General features: G+C 43.4%; 1 protein-coding gene across 2 annotated transcripts in view; it reads right to left on the bottom strand.

The window, feature by feature from the left end:
* The window catches only part of arhgef9a (Cdc42 guanine nucleotide exchange factor (GEF) 9a), a 340120-nt gene extending 339680 nt beyond the window's left edge, over positions 1-440 (bottom strand). The window contains exon 1 of one of the 2 annotated variants that reach the window (XM_072595281.1): positions 238-440. The gene's annotated coding sequence lies outside the window, so the exon portion shown is untranslated. The remainder of the gene's footprint in view (positions 1-237) is intronic. The other variant, XM_072595280.1, reaches the window with a different exon arrangement.
* Positions 441-17885: the final 17445 nt, after the last annotated feature.

Here is a 17885-nt window from a genome sequence, read left to right as displayed (position 1 = left end):
CGCTTGTATTTTCAATCACTGGAATACAGATTGGCGCTTGTATTTTCAAAACCTCATCAAATGCAAATTGCTGTTCCTGAATGTTGGGAACACTTGAAATGCCTCGCTCTCCTTTAAATTGATCTTAAGGGATGTCTATTTTGAAAGGATAGTACTGTTAAGATCTGTGCAATTGCCAAGCCAATCTTCATCCCCTTTTTCACATTACAGAGCTCAGTTGAAAGCAAAAGGACTTACCTAAATAAGTCTGAGATCTGAAGTTGTGCTGTGAAAGAATTTTTCCAGAGGCTTTGGAGCCAACGAAATCTTTGTCATTCCATTAAAGATCACTTCATGTCCTATCGTATACACTGCTCTTGAGCTTTGCGTGTTGGACAAAATGTGAACTTTTAATCTCTGCAACTTGTTCCCACCCCTCTTCCAGAGCTGTTTTTTGCTTTTAATGGACTGAATGTAAGAACGTTGCTTTGATAATAAACCACAATACGACTAAGCCTCCAAACAGTATATGTCTAATTCAGTTTCCACCTCGTTTCATATAGTGTGGATCCTTGGCTTTGGCTGTTCACATAGGCTTCCAGCCAGGCTTTTGCAGGCAACGGAAAGTAATGATCAGCCTAATTACTGTTTCCCCCCGAGGCAAGACAATTAATGTCAAAACAGATCTTCCTCTAATTACTGGATAGTCATGGCTTCAACCAAAAGAAGTTAATCTCCATGAACATAAAACTAAAAGTATAATGCTTAATGAAGATTGCAAAAGTTGTTTTCTAAATGGCTTTCTGTTTCCAATTTTTAAGAAGTGCCGTTCAACTCTTACTTTTCCCACATTAAAATGTTGGTTCTGGCCTGTACATTTAATGACCTTTTAAGTTATCTAAACATCATTTTAAAGTGTTGTTCATACATAGAAACGTCAGACAATTTCAGGAATTTCTTAAAATAAACAACATTTTGGTGTGGTCTCCCCTGAAGTTAAGACAATTGGCAAATAAAGATCTGAATAAATTTAAACTTTATTTTTTAGTTGGTGTTTTGACAATGCATTTTGGCTGAGTTATCAGCTTGGAGGTGTTTTTATAAATGTGTAGCTTTAGGTCTGCTGCAGTGAATTGTGTTTGGGGATTCAGAAACATCAACTCCCTTATCCTTCATTTGAGTAAACATTTCTGGTCAGCCCCCGAGTGAGAGTGGGCAACAGTTCGAAACATAACTGACTGCACTCAAGTTATGTTGCTAGCTGCAAATTGCATTCCATTTGCAAAAAATAACTTGCACATACATGAGCAAAGATTCCAGTTCTCCACCAGTAATGCTTTCATGTTAAGAGTTTAAGAGATCGTGTTTATTTTCTTACCGGGCTAAATGAATCTGAAATAAGTTTAGAAAGTATGCAAAGCATCCAACAGCTTATCTAAACACTTTACAAAGCCAATTTCAGCTGCATTTCAACTGCCCAACATCCTGTAACTCTAAATCACGTAGCTTCCTCTTGCTTGCTAAAATATAACATGCATTTCAATGGAAGGGTAGCATTCCCAGCATTATCTTCAATCAATGAGACATGAAAATCGGGTTGCATCAATATAATAACTAAATATATTTGAATCATAACAAGTATAAACTGGGAGCCTTCCAACTTGGATTGCATTATCATTTAATCTTTTGAATAAACCTGTTCCAAGTATTTTTGCCTGTGTCAGTAACAGTAACGTCATACAACTCAGGTAAAGGCAAACCCTTGGGCTCATGCCAAGGATATGCCCGTGGAGCAGTGAGACTTTGTATTCAATGGGATAGATCCAGGTCATCTAGCAGCTCAAAACTATCCATTCATGAGGGGTTGAGGGCCATCAGCAACAACAGAATTGTATTTAACCACAAACCATAACACCAAGGCACGGCTCATCCCTCAATCTACCATTTTTATAAAGCTAGGGATCGATGCTGGTTCAATGATGATGGTAGGGAGCACACCAGCAGCACCGTGCCAAACACAAAAGTGAGAATACAGGAAAAACAGTATGCAATGAATAGAGCTAAGCAACCTCACAATGAACAGGTATGGTCAGAACACGGCAGTTCATTCACATTCAGTTTAAAATGATAGCAGACAATTAAACTAATAACCAAACATGTGAATATGGGGCAGGAGCAGACCTTTCAGATCCTTGAGCCTATTCCACCATTTAATAGATTATGGCAGATCTGACTGTGATCACAAATCTGTTGTCCTGCCCACTACGAATTAACTTTCAACCCCCTGCTTAACAAAGATCTAACTACTTCTGCCTAAAAATATTAAAATGCTCTGCTTCCACTATCTTTTCAGAAAGAAAATTCCAAAGACTCACATTCCTATGAGGAAAAAAAATTCACCTCTGTTTTAAATGAGTGATACCTGATTATTTTAAACAATAACTCCCAGTCGAAGATTGTCTCACAAGAGGAAACATCCTATTCTCAATAATGAAGAAGCCTAGCAAATCAGTACCAAAGGCAAGTCTAAACTATATCAAACACCTTCATCCAGATGTGCCCAAATGATGATCCATCTCAGCCTTTGATACTTTGATATACTTTTATATATATATATTATATGTATATATCAAACCATACTTTGATACTGAGGTTCCTCAGTACCACAGACACCATTCTTCAGTGAATTTGATTTACTGTGTGATGTCAAGAAATGGGGTGAGGAGCCAAATTTTGAGCACCCCCCCCCCCACCCAATCCCCAATCATCTTTAGTGTTTCTCCCCTATTCTCGAATGTGATAGAGGCAGCCATTATGGAAGTCTAAAGTGAGTAGCACAGCTTTTGCTTTGTTGCAGGTGGTGAATTCTCCCTATCGAGTGCTGAGGTACCACTGAGGACATGAAGGGCTTTTGTTGTTGAGGGCTTAGGTGACTGGGAGAAAGTGAGGGAAGATGTTACAGGCAATAGTCAGAGTGGAGAGCATGACACTTAGTGGAAGTTTGGTACAACTGCAGAAGTGGGGTAGGAGTGGGATATCAGTGAGAAGGTGGTGAAACTTATGCTGGTAGAGTGTGGAAGGTCATTGACCTTCTTTCTTCAGTGCTGTGCATTCCTCCAGACATTGAATTCCAGAATATCCGCTGAGTGATGAGCTGTTATAAGAACATAAGAACAAAAGAACTGGAAGCAGGAGTAGGCCATCCAGCCCTTCAAGCCTGTCCGCCACTCAATAGGATGTTGGCTATTGTTTTTGTGGACTCAGCTCCACTGACCCACATTTTCACCATGTCCCTTAGTTCCTTTGTTTTTCAAAAATGTATCTACCTTAGCTTTAAATGTGATTACTGAAGTAACAACAACTACTTCCCTGGGCAAGGATTTCCATAGATTAACAATCCTCTGGGTGAATAAGTTCCTTCTCAGTTCAGTTCTAAACCTGCTTCCTCTAATCATGAGGCCATACCCCCTTGTCCTGTTACCAGCGGAAACAGCCTATCCATTTTTATTTTGACAATTACCTTCACAAGTTTATATGTTTCTATAAGATCGTCCCTCATTCTTCTGAATTCCAATAAATATATTCCCAATCTACTCAGCCTCTCCTCATACATCAACCCCCTCAACTCTGGAATCAACCTGGTGAACCTCCTCTGCATCCCCTCCAATGCCAGTACATCCTTTCATAAGTACGGAGACCAAATCTGCACACAGTACTCCAGGTGTGGCCTCACCAGCACCTTGCACAGCTGCAACGTAACTGCTCTGGTTTTAAACTCAATCCCTTTAGCAATAAAGGACAAAATCCATTTGCCTTCCTAATTGCTTGTTGTACCTGCATACCAACCTTCTGCAATTCATGCACAAGGACATCCAGCACCCTCTGCACAGCAGAAGTTGCAACTTTTTATCATTCAAGTAATAATCTATTTTGCTATGACTCCTACCAAAATGCACGATTTCATATTTACTAACATTGTATTCCATCTGCCAGACCTTTGCCCACTTACTCAATGTATCTATGTTCCTCTGCAAAGTTTCACAGTCCTCTGCACACTTTGCTCTGCCATTCATCTTAGTGTCATTTGCAAATTATGACACCTTGCATGGTCCCCAACTCCAAATCATCGATATATATATTTATAAATAATTGTGGTCTCAACAACGATCCCTGAGGCACGCCACTAGTCATTGATTACCAGCCAGAATAGCTCTCATTTTCTCCACTCTTTGCTTCCTGTCAGTCAAGCAATCCTCTATCCATGTTAATATTTTATGCCTAACACCATGCATCCGTATCTTCTGTAGCAGCTTCATGTGTAGCACCTTGTCAAAGGCCTTTTGGAAATCTAGGTACACCACATCTACTGGGTCCCCAATGTCTACCCTGATTGAAATGTCTTCATAGACTTCCAAAAGATTTGTGAAGCATGAACCCATGCTGCATCTGTACAATAAGACAGTTTCTTTCGCGATGCCCTCTATTTCTTCCTTGATAATAGACTCAAGTACTTTCCCCACTACAGAGGTTAAGCTCACTGGCCTATAATTCCCCATATTTTGTCTACTTCCCTTTTTAAACAGTGGCACCACATTTGCTATTTTCCAATCTGCTGGGACTGCCCCAGAGTCCAGATTTTTGGAAAATTATCACCACTGCACCTGCTATTTCCCCCGCCATCTCTTTTAGTTCCCTGGGATGCATTCCATCAGGGCCAGGAGACTTATCTATCCTTAGCTTCTGATCCTTACCCAAAACTAGCTCTTCCATAATAATAATTGTTTTCAGGTCCTCACCTACCATCGTCTCTTTGTCACTGGCATGTTATTAGTATCCTCCACTGTGAAGACCAACACAATGTACCTGTTCGATGCCTCGGTCATTTCATCATATCCCACAATGAAATGCCCCTTCTCATCCTCTAAAGAATCAACATTTACTTCGGCCACTCTTCTTTGTTTTATATATTTATGGAAACTTTTGCTATCTGTCTTTATAATTCGTGCTAGTTTTTTTCTCATACTCAATCTTACTTTTCTTTATAACTCCTTCTGTGGCTTTCTGTTGACCTTTAAAGTTTTCCCAATCTTTTAGTTTCCTGCTGTTTTTGGCCACTTTGTATGCCTTCTCTTTCACTTTGATTGCCTGCCTTATTTCCTTAGACAGGACGAAAGTGAGGACTGCAGATGCTGGAGATCACAGTCAAGATTAGAGTGGTGCTGGAAAAGCACAGCAGGTCAGGCAGCATCCAAGGAGCAGGAAAATCGACATTTTAGGCAAAAGCCTTTATTTCCTGAGACAGCCATGGCAGATTACGCCTCGTCTTACAGACCTTCCTTCTCACTGGAATATACTTTGGCTGAGCACTTTGAAACAATTCTTTGAAACAATTCTTTCCTCCACTGCTCATTAACTGTCACACCATAAAATCTCTGTTTCCAGTCTACTTTAGCCGGGTCCTCCCTCCTTCTATTATAGTCCCCCTTATTCAAGCACAGGACCCTGGTATTGGATTTTATCTTCATACTATCCAGCTGTATTTTAAATTCAACCATACTTCCAAGAGGATCCCTGACTATGAAGTCACTAATTATTCCTTTCTCATTAACAGGATCAGATCTAGGACAGCTTGCTTCCCCGTCGGTTCCATTACATGCTCTTCAAGAAAACTATCATGGATACACTCAAGAAACTCCTCCTCAAGGCTGTCCTGACTGAGCTGATTCGACCAATCTACATACAGATTAAAATCCCCCATGATAATAGCCGTAACATTTTTGTAGGCATTAATTATTTCCTTGTTTATTGCCCAACCCAAAGCGATGTTATAATTTGGCGGCCTATAGACTACGCCTATCAATGACTTTTTCTTCTTGGAATTCCTAATTTCCACCCAAATGGATTCAACCTCATGCTCCATAGAACCTATATCATCTCTCAGCACCGCCCTAATGTTGTCCTTGAATATCAGAGCTACACCACCTTTCTTGCATTCCTGTCTGTCCTTCTGAATAGTCTGGTACCCCAGGATATATAATTCCCAGTCATGACCATTCTGCGACCATGTCTCTGTGATGGCGACCAAATCATATTCATTCACGATGATTTGTGCCATTAACTCATCAACCTTGTTATGAATGCTATGAGCATTCAGGTAAAGTTCCTTTATGCTAGCTTTCTTACCCCCGTGATTCACAACATCTCTAATATCTCCTGAGTTATCCTTCATTTTTGCTTCTTTCATAGTGTGCCTTGAACTTAAACCCTCCTGCACAATACTAACCTGCTGCTTACCTTTTCATTTATCACCATACTTCCTGTTGCATTCCCTTTCCCTACCCCCCAATTCACAAGTTTAAAGTCCAGATGACCACCCTATTTAATCTTTTAGCTGAAACATTGATTCCAGATCAGTTCAGGTGGAGACCGTCCCATCGGTACAGATCTACCCAATAGACAATAGATAATAGACAATAGACAATAGGTGCAAGAGAAGGCCATTCAGCCCTTCTAGCCTGCACCGCCATTCAATATGATCATAGCTGATCATTCCTAATCAGTATCCTCTTCCTGCCTTATCTCCATAACCCTTGATTCCACTATCTTTGAGAGCTCTCTCCAACTCTTTCTTAAATGAATCCAGAGACTGGGCCTCCACTGCCCTCTGGGGCAGAGTATTCAACACAGCCACCACTCTCTGGGTGAAGAAGTTTCTCCTCATCTCTGTCCTAAATGGTCTACCCCGTATTTTTAAGCTGTGTCCTCTGGTTCGGCACTCACCCATCAGCGGAAACATGTTTCCTACTGTCAGAGTGTCCAATCCTTTCATAATCTTATATGTCTCAATCATAATATATGTCATAATTTTATATGTCTCTACCCGGTTCCAAAATTGATGCCAATGTCCCACATCAGTCCCGTAGCTATGTGTTTACTTCCCTAATTTTCTTGTCCCTCAGCCAATTTGCACATGGCTTGGATAGTATTCCGGAGATTATGATCCTTGAGAACCTTTTCCTTAATTTCATTACTAGTGCTCGATAATAGCTGAACAGGTCCTCCGTCCGACCTTTGCCTATATTGTTAGTCCCAACATGGACCACAACAACTGGATCGTCCCCCTCCTGCTCAGTGTCCCCTCAAGCCGGTCAGAGATATCCTGCACCCTGGCACCGGCCATGCAATACACCATGCGGGACTCCCGGTCCGGTTTGCAAATGATACGACCTGTGCCCTAATTATAGAATCCCCTTTAACTACCACTTGTCTTTTTGTTCCCCCCCTTGAATGGCCTTCTGCACCATGGTGCTGTGGGTCAGCTGGCTCATCCTCCCCGCAGCCCTTTTCCTCATCCACACAGGGAGCAAGAATCGCATACATGTTAGATAAGGTCAAAAGCTGAGGCTCCTCTACTCCTGTACTTAGGATCCCTCTACTGCCTTACGTGCAATCATACCCTGTTGTCCCTGATCACTAACTGAATTTGAATTACTTAATCTACCTGATCTGACTGTCTTCTGAAACAAAGTGTCCAGGTAACTCTCCCCCTCCTGGATGTGCCGCAGTGTTTGAATCTCAGATTCCAGATCATCAATTCTAAACCAGAGTTCTTCCAGCAACCAACACTTGCTGCTGATGTGATCACTGCTGTTCACAATGCGATCAGCCAGTTCCCACATCAAACAGCTACAGCCCATCACCTGACCAGCCATCTTTACCCAGTTAATTAGTATATCCTGTTCCAGGAATGGTGCATGTTAAGATGATTCATAAGCTGTGTCTTACGATCTTGTAGTCCACAACCACCTGATGAGGGAGCAGCACTCCAAACGGTAATGCTTCCAAATAAACCTGTTGGACTATAACCTGATGTTGTGTGATTTTTAACTTTGTACGTCCCAGTCCAACACTGATACCTCCAAATCATGGTAAGATGAGGCTTAAATCTAACATGAGGGCACGTTTGGGGTGGTTTGAGGCGACGTTGATAAGACAGAGTGAGAGACTTCATTAGACCTCACTGTGTGATCCCTCCAAACAAGTAGGCACAACTCAGACATAGCCAAAAATAATTAGATTCAACCCCACTCCTTGTCCAAAAGTTTAATACATTCTTAAGTAATTTGGGTTCTGACCCATTGCCATGACAGCAGATCCTTAAATCTGCTGCGAAAATTGACAACAACTTAGAGATACTCACACCCCTCTGGAAACTTCCTCCCCTCCTGTTCCCTCTGACTCCTAACCCCACCTCCTATAGTGTATTTACTATCCTTTCTGATCTTCCACTCTCTTATGTTGCATCTTCTGCCCTCAGCAAAGGTCTTTGTTTTATCCCACTGTGTCCCCCCATCTCAATGAATTTCAGGTATGACATGACATTGAGTTTTTCTCCCGTCCTCTTCGCCTCTGTGCCTGTTTCTTTGTACAAGAGTCCTTTCCCCATCCAACAGATCCTTTCATTCATCTTCAACACTCTTCCTCTCCCTTGACACTGTCCTTCTGGCTGTTTAGCTGCACTTGACCTATTCATAGAGAACTGTTGGCGTGACACTGCTTGCCGCAATTTCTCTGCCCCCTCCTACCCATTCCAACCCATATTCCTCTAAACTGACTGTACACTGTGCTCTCAGATTCAACCCTGACTTTGTAATTAAGCCTGCCGACAAAGGTGGTGCTGTTGTTGTTTTCATGCATACTGACCCCTACATTACAGAGGTTGAGTGCCCACTGTCAGATACCTCCTCTTATCTCCCCCGGACCATGATCCCACCATGGAACACCATGTCATTCTGTCCACAATGGCTACTAACCTCACTCCACCTGGTAATCTCTCCCCACAATGCCTCCAAGTTCATAGTCTCCCAACCCCCACTGCCAGCCTGTACCTCCTTCCGAATATTAACGAACAGCACTGCCCAGGCAGACATATTGTTTCTGCCTGCTCCTGCCACACAAAACTCATCTTTTCCCACCTTGACCCGATTTTTTTCTCCCTCTATCCATTCCCTTCCCACTTACATCCACAATTCCTCTGACACTTCACGTCAGTTTCAGAATTTCCAGCTTGCAGGCTCCGGCTACCTCCACTTTACATGGATGTGTAATCCATCCCCCATCAGGATCGTCTCAGGGCTCTGCCCTTCTTCCTGAACCATCTCCACCCACCACCACCCTCCTCCTTCTGCCCAGACTCGTGCTCACATTGAACAACTTCTCCTTTAACTGCTACTACTTTCTTCAGGTCAAAAATGTGGCAATGGATACCCACATGGGCCCCAGTTATGACTGGCTCTTTGTGGTGTAGATGGAATATTCCATGTTGCAATCCTACTCTGGCCCCCACTCACAACTCTTTCTCTGGTACATCAATGGCATCATTAGTGCTGTTTCTCTTTTTTTTAATCCAGGATTGGAAAAGTTTATCAATTTCACTTCCAACTTCCACCCTGCTCTCACCTTCACCTGGCCTATTTCTGATGCCTCACTTCCCTTCCTTGACATCTCTGTCTCCATTTCTGGCTGGCCACCAATATCCACTACAAACCTGCCAACTCCCACAGTTGCCTTGACTGTACATCCTTACACTCTAGTTCCTGTAAAGACTGTATTCCATTCTCCCAGTTCCTCCACCTTCGTTGTAATGGTTCTAACGATACCATCTTCTGCAGAGCGCCATCTCCCTCAATTGAGCATTACCCACCACCGTGGTTAGTGGAGTCTGACCCATCCCCCGCACTTCAGCACCCATTTCCTCTCTTCTCTCCGAACAACAGCAATAGACTTAATTCGGTCCTCACTCACCACCCCACAAGCCTCTAAATCCAAAGAGCCATTACCTGTCACTCCAGCAGGATGCTACCACCAACCACACGTTCCCCTTCCCTCCCTTTTTAGCATTTCATAGGGACAGTTCCCTCTGGGTCAAGCTGGTCCAATCCTCCTCCACACCCAACACCTCCCCACACCACTGCGGTACCTCCTGTGCAACCACAGAAGGTGTAACACCTGCCTGTTTACTTTCTCCTTACTGACAATCCAAGGCCCCCAGACACACCTTCCTGGTGAAGCAGTGATTTATCTGAACTTCGCTCAATCTAGTCCTCTGTATTCCCTGTTCACAATGTGGTCTCCTCTACATTGGGGAACAAAGCACAGACTGGGTGATTGCTTTGCAGAACACTTACATTCTGTCGGAACTCCAGGTTACATGCCATTTCAACAAACCACTGTGACACCCGGTCAACATCTCCAACTTGCCTTGCTGCAGTGTTCCAGCAAAGCTCAGCTTAAGCTGGAAGAACCGTACCTGATTTTTCACTTGGGCAATCTATAACCTTCAGGACCCAATATCGAATTCGCCAACTTTAGGGCCTGAGCACCTTCTCACACGTCATCACTCCAATGCCCATACACCAGGCCTTGTCATCACATGGGCTGCTACTACAAACAATGTATTGTCAGCCACTAATGGACTCCATTAGCAGCTATTCGTTCTCTAGGCTGACTGTAGTACATTCCTTTGTTAACCCAGTTGTTGTTTTTTCTTTGTGGGCTCCATCTCCACTTATTGTTTACTCTCTCCCCACATCCCCCTCCACCCCCCATCCAATCTGTGCCACACACTGTATACCAACATTTTTCCTCACCACCATCAGTTCTGCAAGAAATGTCACTGGACCTGAAATGTTAACTTGAATTTCTCTCTGCAGATGCTGCCAGACCTCCTGAGATAGTCCAGCAACTTCTGCTTTTGTTGAGGAGAATTGCCTGCCCAGCTGGACTCCTGGGCGTCATTTCTTCTTTCCACAAGAGCACAATTTCATTCGTTAAAATGAAGCAACATCAGATTTTTCAAATACAAGCAAGACATTGCAGATGCTGGAACCTAAAACAAAAGTACAGTATTCTGAACATTAATCACATCAGCCTTGAAACATTTACTCTCTTTCTCTCTCCACAAATGCTGCCAGACTTCTGAGTTTCTCCAGCATTTGCTGTTTTCATTTCAGATCTTTTCAGTAATTCACAATCGAGTAATACAGGAACATGCCATGCTGCCAATTCTGTTTGGAATAATTTTATCATGTTGTAATTGTACATATGGGTGGCACGGGGCACAGTGGTTAGCACTGCTGCCTCACAGTGCCAGAGACCTGGGTTCAATTCCTGCCTAAGTCAGCTGTCTGTGTGGAGTTTGCACATTTTCCCCGTGTTTGCGTGGGTTTCCTCCAGGTGTTTTGGCTTCCTTCCACAGTCCAAAAATGTGCAGGTTAGGTGAATTGGCCATGCTAAATTGCCCATAGTGTTAGGTGAAGGGGTAAATGTAGGGGAATGGGTCTGGGTGTGTTGCTCTTTGGAGGGTCGGTGTGGACTTGTTGGGCCGAAGGGCCTGTTTCCACACTGTTAGTAATCTAATCTAATCATTTTTACAAACTCAAATGAAGGTGTCTACCCGAGATGCCAAAGCTGGCTAACTTGGCATAACTGTATGCCAGGACCAAACTGCGCAATATCCTAATCTGTGAATTGCTGTTTGTGATGAAGCTGCACTGGCACATCATTTGATGTTCAGTTGCAGCAGTTTGTTAATCAATTCTCCTGGGCCCTCAAGGTAGTTGGACTCACAATCTGCATCATGTGTAGCAGACTTTCTATTTAGCAGTCTCCTTTACAGCAGCAGGTTATGGACAATTTATGGAAGATAATAAAAAAAGGTTTGATAGCATCCACTCCTCTGCCACAGATAAATAAGGAGCATCTCCTATCAGGTAGGAAAACCAAATGTGCAGTAGTGACAGTGATGACTCCATCGGCTGGATCATGTGAGCCAAGTAGATAATGGCCAAATCCCCACAATCACAGTCTATGGTGAACCTGTTATCGGCTTGAGACAAACAGGTCTCCCACGTCTGAGGGCAAGATTGGAAGTTGACCAGGATTGAAGCCAATGAATGAGCGTGCCTGGAAAGAAACAATCAGGAAGGGTGTATTAAAAAAAAGGACAAAAGAAAATGACTAAATGACCCAAAAAAGACCCTGCTGGAAGGAAAGAACATTAGATGATCTTAATCCAACATTATTCACCTGTGCCAGGTGCAAAAAAACTGCCACTCACAAATTGGTGTCAACATCCACAACAGATGATGTTCAATCCAGAAGTGACATGGGTGGGCACTGTCAATCGTTTGCTAAGGTGGATGGATGCCAGCAATACAATAAAATCACTGTAGGGGATAACATCCAGCATTCACAATCCATTCTTTGTTTAGATTTTAATTTGAGAGATATTTTTATAACAAATTTTCAATAGAAAACATAGTTCTATATCTCCTTCAGCAAATCTCTTCAAATATAGTTCTGATGGAGTAGTGTGGTGACATTTCACTTTATTTCTTGGGATTCCGGATTGGTTCAATAGGTTTTGCCCACACTTTATTCTATTAAACGGCGTGGGCATAAGCCTTGTAAATTTAGTGAAATATCCTATTGTAGTTGAAGAAATGGCTTGGAGAATAGATAGGGAAGAAATCAACTAGGTAAAAACAAGGACTGCAGATGCTGGAAACTTGATTCTAGATTAGAGTGGTGCTGGAAAAGCACAGCAGGTCAGGCAGCATCCAAGGAGCAGGAAAATCGACGTTTCAGGCAAAAGCCCTTCATCAGGAATTGATGAAGGGTTTTTGCCCGAAATGTCGATTTTCCTGCTCCTCAGATGCTGCCTGACCTGCTGTGCTTTTCCAGCACCACTCTAATCTAGAATAGATAGGGAAGGATTGATAGAGTTGGGGCAAAATAAGTTGGTGAAGATTTGTAGAGACAGTGAGTGATATGAATGGAATCATAGGTAGTCAGCCTTGGCGGAGTCATTCAGTTTCATTTATACTGCATACACGTCCTGGGATTAATTCCAATAGTATTTATTTGCTCCAGTAATTCTCCATTGTTTTTTACTCACTTGTTTACGCACCACCGAGAGACGCAGGGGCTAACTTTCGTGATTTCTTTTGCTCTCCATGGTTTCAACAGAGAACCTGAAGGCCCTGATGAAGTAATGCAGACGGCTTCTTCAGAGAATCACTCTACTAACCACCATTGAAAAGTGCATCTCTAAGAGATTGCAAACTGCCTTACATACACCCACCCTGCTGGACTTCCCACCCTCTCACTTGCCAAGCTTTCTACAGGGAGAATGATTATCAACTGCATTGGAGGATGGACCACAAAAATGGCACGGGACTCCTGCCAACCCCTTCAAGTTGGTAAAGTGAACGGTTCAACCTGATGTACACCCCACATGCAAATGATTTTCATTGAATTCATTGTAGTTGCATTTTCATATATAAAAAGCCACTTGTAGTTGTGAGTTAATTTCCTTCCAAAGTAAAAGACTCAATGTTCAATCTTGAGCTTCAACAATGTTTGAATTACATTTTATTACATTCCCATCCTAGAGAGACAAGAATAGGATTTAAACACAATCTTCGCTAAATTGCTTTATCACATAAATCTTCAGCAATATTATAGAATGTACTGTAATGTTTGAATTTGTGGCTGAAGTTAATTATGAACAAGAACAAAGTTTAAGCTAGACAGTGCTATAATCTGTTTCTAGATACTTGGCTACTGCAATTACATTCCTTCATGGTTATATTTAAGAATCTGCCCGTAGTCAGCAACCAGCACTGTTTACTGAGCAGTCTGGGGACCCATTCCTTTTGCTGTGCTTTGGGTGTGTTGCAAATGCATTATTAGCTGATAAAATGTTTTAATTCATGTCTGCAGTAGACATCCGCAAGTCTGTGATGCTTGGTCCTGATACAAATTTAATGACAGTTCTGGCTCTGCTGTTAGACTCATACAAACGTAAAATTTGAAACTTTTGCAATGTTAAATATCGAAAAACATATTAAAAATGCAGAATTGTGAGGAAGAAAAAAGATATTTCTTACCCAAGTAAAATTGTTACCAAGTTGAACCATTGATCGAAGTGAATTCAAGAAACAATTGTTTATTTTTGAACACAGAGGAATTGAGAGGTACACTGAAGAATTTTTGCTGCTGATATTAATGGATGTGTTCATTGGTTATTTTAGTGGATGCCTTAGCACATTTAGAATAAATGGGTAAATTCCAGCACTAAAACAGGCAAAGGAATGTCATATGCATGGATGTCGTTTTCAGTGTGTAGAATCACCCACAGTACTTAACTCTGCTGAGGTGAGTAAATTGGTTTATTGAACCAACAAAATGGGTGATCATGTGGGAAAAGCCAAGGACTTGAAATGCTTTTCAGCTTGTCAAACTTCAGTCCTCTTTTGTTCTTATGCAAGTATTCAGGACTGGTGCTTAACTAAGCCTTTCAATACCAAAATGGGCAGCCTATCATTTCAATATTATGGAAAACAAAGCATTTATAGGACTTGTGTTTAATTCCTGCTGGTGAACTAGAATGGAATTTCCTGCTAAAATAAAAGCAAAACACTGGGCATGCTAGAAATATGAAATAAAAAACAGAAAATGCTGGAAATAATCAACTGCTCTGGCAACATCTGTGGAAAGAGAGACAGTTAACTTTTAAAAATTGAATATGAGTCTTCTCCAATTGTTGTCCAATTCTGATGCGGAGTCACTGAGGTAGGCTTTAAGAATCATCTTAAAGGAGAAAGTGAATTGGAGAAGCTGAGAAGTGGAGAGAGCGTATTTCAGAGATTGTAGCGCTGAAGGCACAGCTACCACTGCTGGAGCAATGAGGTTTGGGAGTTCACAAGAGAGCAAAGTTAGAGGAGCACAGATATCTCACAGACCTGTGGGGCTGGAGGAGATTTTAGAGGCAAGAGTGGCAAAGCCATGGAGAGATTTGGAAACAAGGACGCAAATTTTATAATCAAAACATTGTTTGACCAAGAGCAATTGCCACCGCAGGAACTGTAAAACCTGTGCCCACACCTCCTCCCTCACCTCTATCCAAGGCCCTAAAGGAGCCTTCCACATCCATCAAAGTTTTACTTGCACATCCACTAATATAATTTATTGTATCCGTTGCTCCCGATGCGGTCTCCTCTACATTGGGGAAACTGGGCGCCTCCTAGCAGAGCGCTTTAGGGAACATCTCCGGGACACCCGCACCAATCAACCAAACCGCCCCGTGGCCCAACATTTCAACTCCCCCTCCCACTCTGCCGAGGACATGGAGGTCGTGGGCCTCCTTCACCGCCGCTCCCTCACCACCAGACGCCTGGAGGAAGAACGCCTCATCTTCCGCCTCGGAACACTTCAACCCCAGGGCATCAATGTAGACTTCAACAGTTTCCTCATTTCCCCTTCCCCCACCTCACCCTAGTTCTAAACTTCCAGCTCAGTAACTGTCCCCTTGACTTGTCCGACCTGCCTATCTTCTTTTCCACCTATCCACTCCACCCTCTCCTCCTTGACCTATCACCTTCATCCCCTCCCCCACTCACCCATTGTACTCTATGCTACTCTCTCCCCACCCCCACCCTCCTCCAGCTTATCTCTCCACGCTTCAGGCTCACTGCCTTTATTCCTGATGAAGGGCTTTTGCCCGAAACGTCGATTTCGAAGCTATTTGGATGCTGCCTGAACTGCTGTGCTCTTCCAGCACCACTTATCCAAGAGCAAATATGGGTTGGTGACCAGAGGGATGGTAGAAGAATTGGACTTCCTGCAAGTTAAGACACAGGAGGCAGAGTTTTAGATGACCTAGAATTTACTGAGGTAGAATGTGTATGGCCAGCCAAAAGTGAAATAGAGGGGTGAGATTTTCAGCAATGGATAAACTGAAATATGTTACAAAGATGGAAATAGGCAGGTTTACTGATGGCCCTGCAATCCCCGTTCCCCAAGCTGCACATCCCTGGACACTATGGGCAATTTAGCACAGAGTCGGGAGTGTGGTGCTGGAAAAGCACAGCAGGTCAGGCAGCATCTGAGGAGCATGAGAATCGACGTTTCAGGTATAAATGGAAAGCGGCTTCTGGGCTGGGGACTGAGAGATAAGTGGAAGAAGGTTAGAGTTGGGGGGAAGGTATCTGAGAATGCGATAGGTAGATGAAGGTGGGGCAGAAGGTGATAGGTCGAAGAGGAGGATGGAGCAGAAAAGTGATGGGAAAAGTGATGGACAGGTCAAGACGGGGGTGCTGAGTTGGAGGATTGGGACTGGGATAAGGTGGGGGATGGGGAACTGAGGAAACTGGTGAAATCCACATTGATCCTGTGTGGTTGCAGGGTCCCAAGGCGGAAGATGAGGCGCTCTTCCTCCAGTCATCAGGTGGTAAGGGTTTGGCGATGGAGGAGGCCCAAGACCTGCATGCCCTTGGCAGAGTGGGAGGGGGAGTTGAAGTGGTCACTCATATATGAGTTACACCAAAACCCTAAACCAAAAATATTATTGAACACTAATGTGTTGAGTAAACCATGGGCAGGTCTCTCCGCAGACAAGGGCCAACTGCACCATACCATGGCTGAACACTTCAACCTAGGACACCCGTACCAAGCAACCACTTCGCACCATGGCTGAACACTTCAAACCCACATTATTTCCAGTCCCAAGCCTCCAACTCGGCACTGCCTTCTTGCCCTGTCCACCACCTTTTCCATCTATCCGCTCCACCCTATCACCTTCTTCCCCACTTTCATCTACCTATCGCATTCTCAGCTATCTTCCCCCCAACCCCACCTCCTCCCGTTTATCTATCATGACTCCCGGCCTACAAGCCTCTTTCTTGATGAAGGGCTTATGCCCGAAATATTGATTCTCCTGCTCCTTAGATGCTACCTGACCTGCTGTGCATTTCCAGCACCACACTCTCAACTGTAGTCTCCAGCATCTGCAGTCCTCACTTTCTCCCCGCAATTTAGCATAGCCGATCCACCTAGCTCGCACATCTTTGGACTGCGGAAGGAAACCGGAGCACCCAGAGCAAATGTGCAAACTCCACACAGTCACTTGAGGGTGGAATTGAACCCAGATTCCTGGTGTTGTGAGGCAGCAGTGCTAACCATTGAGCCACCATGCCACCCTGTGCTGATATTATCAACCATGTCATGTGCTCCAGAAGGTTGAGAAGAATGAGGAGATGGACTTAACTTTTGTTGAAGTTATATGAATGTAATTTGGGACTTCAATAAAAGCCTTTTTGAGACTGTGGAAGGTACAAAAACCTGTTCCTGGGATTTCCTTCTAAAACTGTTCCACCTCTTTCACCCCCTTTAATATGCTCCTTAAAGCCTAACTCTTTGTCAAAGTTTTTGGTCATGAATGGGTTGTTTGTTTTTGCTTAACACTTTTGTGAAGCTCTTTAGGAAGTTTTAGAACATAGAACATACAAAAATACAGCGCAGTACAGGCCCTTTGGCCCTCGATATTGCGCCGATCCAAGCCCACCTAACCTACACTAGCCCACTATCCTCCATATGCCTATCCAATGGCCGTTTAAATGCCCATAAAGAGGGAGAGTCCACCACTGCTACTGGCAGGGCATTCCATGAACTCACGACTCGCTGAGTAAAGAATCTACCCCTAACATCTGTCCTATACCTACCACCCCTTAATTTAAAGCTATGCCCCCTCATAATAGCTGACTCCATATGTGGAAAAAGGTTCTCATGGTCAACCCTATCTCAACCCCTAATCATCTTGTACACCTCTATCATGTCACCCCTAAACCTTCTTTTCTCCAATGAAAACAACCCCAAGTGCTTCAGCCTTTCCTCATATGATCTTCCTACCATACCAGGCAACATCCTGGTAAACCTCCTCTGCACCCGTTCCAGTGCCTCCACATCCTTCCTATAGTATGGCGACCAAAACTGCACACAATACTCCAGATGCGGCCACACCAGAGTCCTATACAACTGCAACATGACCTCAGGACTCCGGAACT

The sequence above is a fragment of the Chiloscyllium punctatum genome, chromosome 25 (assembly GCF_047496795.1).
Source record: "Chiloscyllium punctatum isolate Juve2018m chromosome 25, sChiPun1.3, whole genome shotgun sequence".
In the NCBI taxonomy this organism is placed as follows: domain Eukaryota; kingdom Metazoa; phylum Chordata; class Chondrichthyes; order Orectolobiformes; family Hemiscylliidae; genus Chiloscyllium; species Chiloscyllium punctatum.
This window is presented reverse-complemented; position numbering and strand designations above follow the sequence as displayed.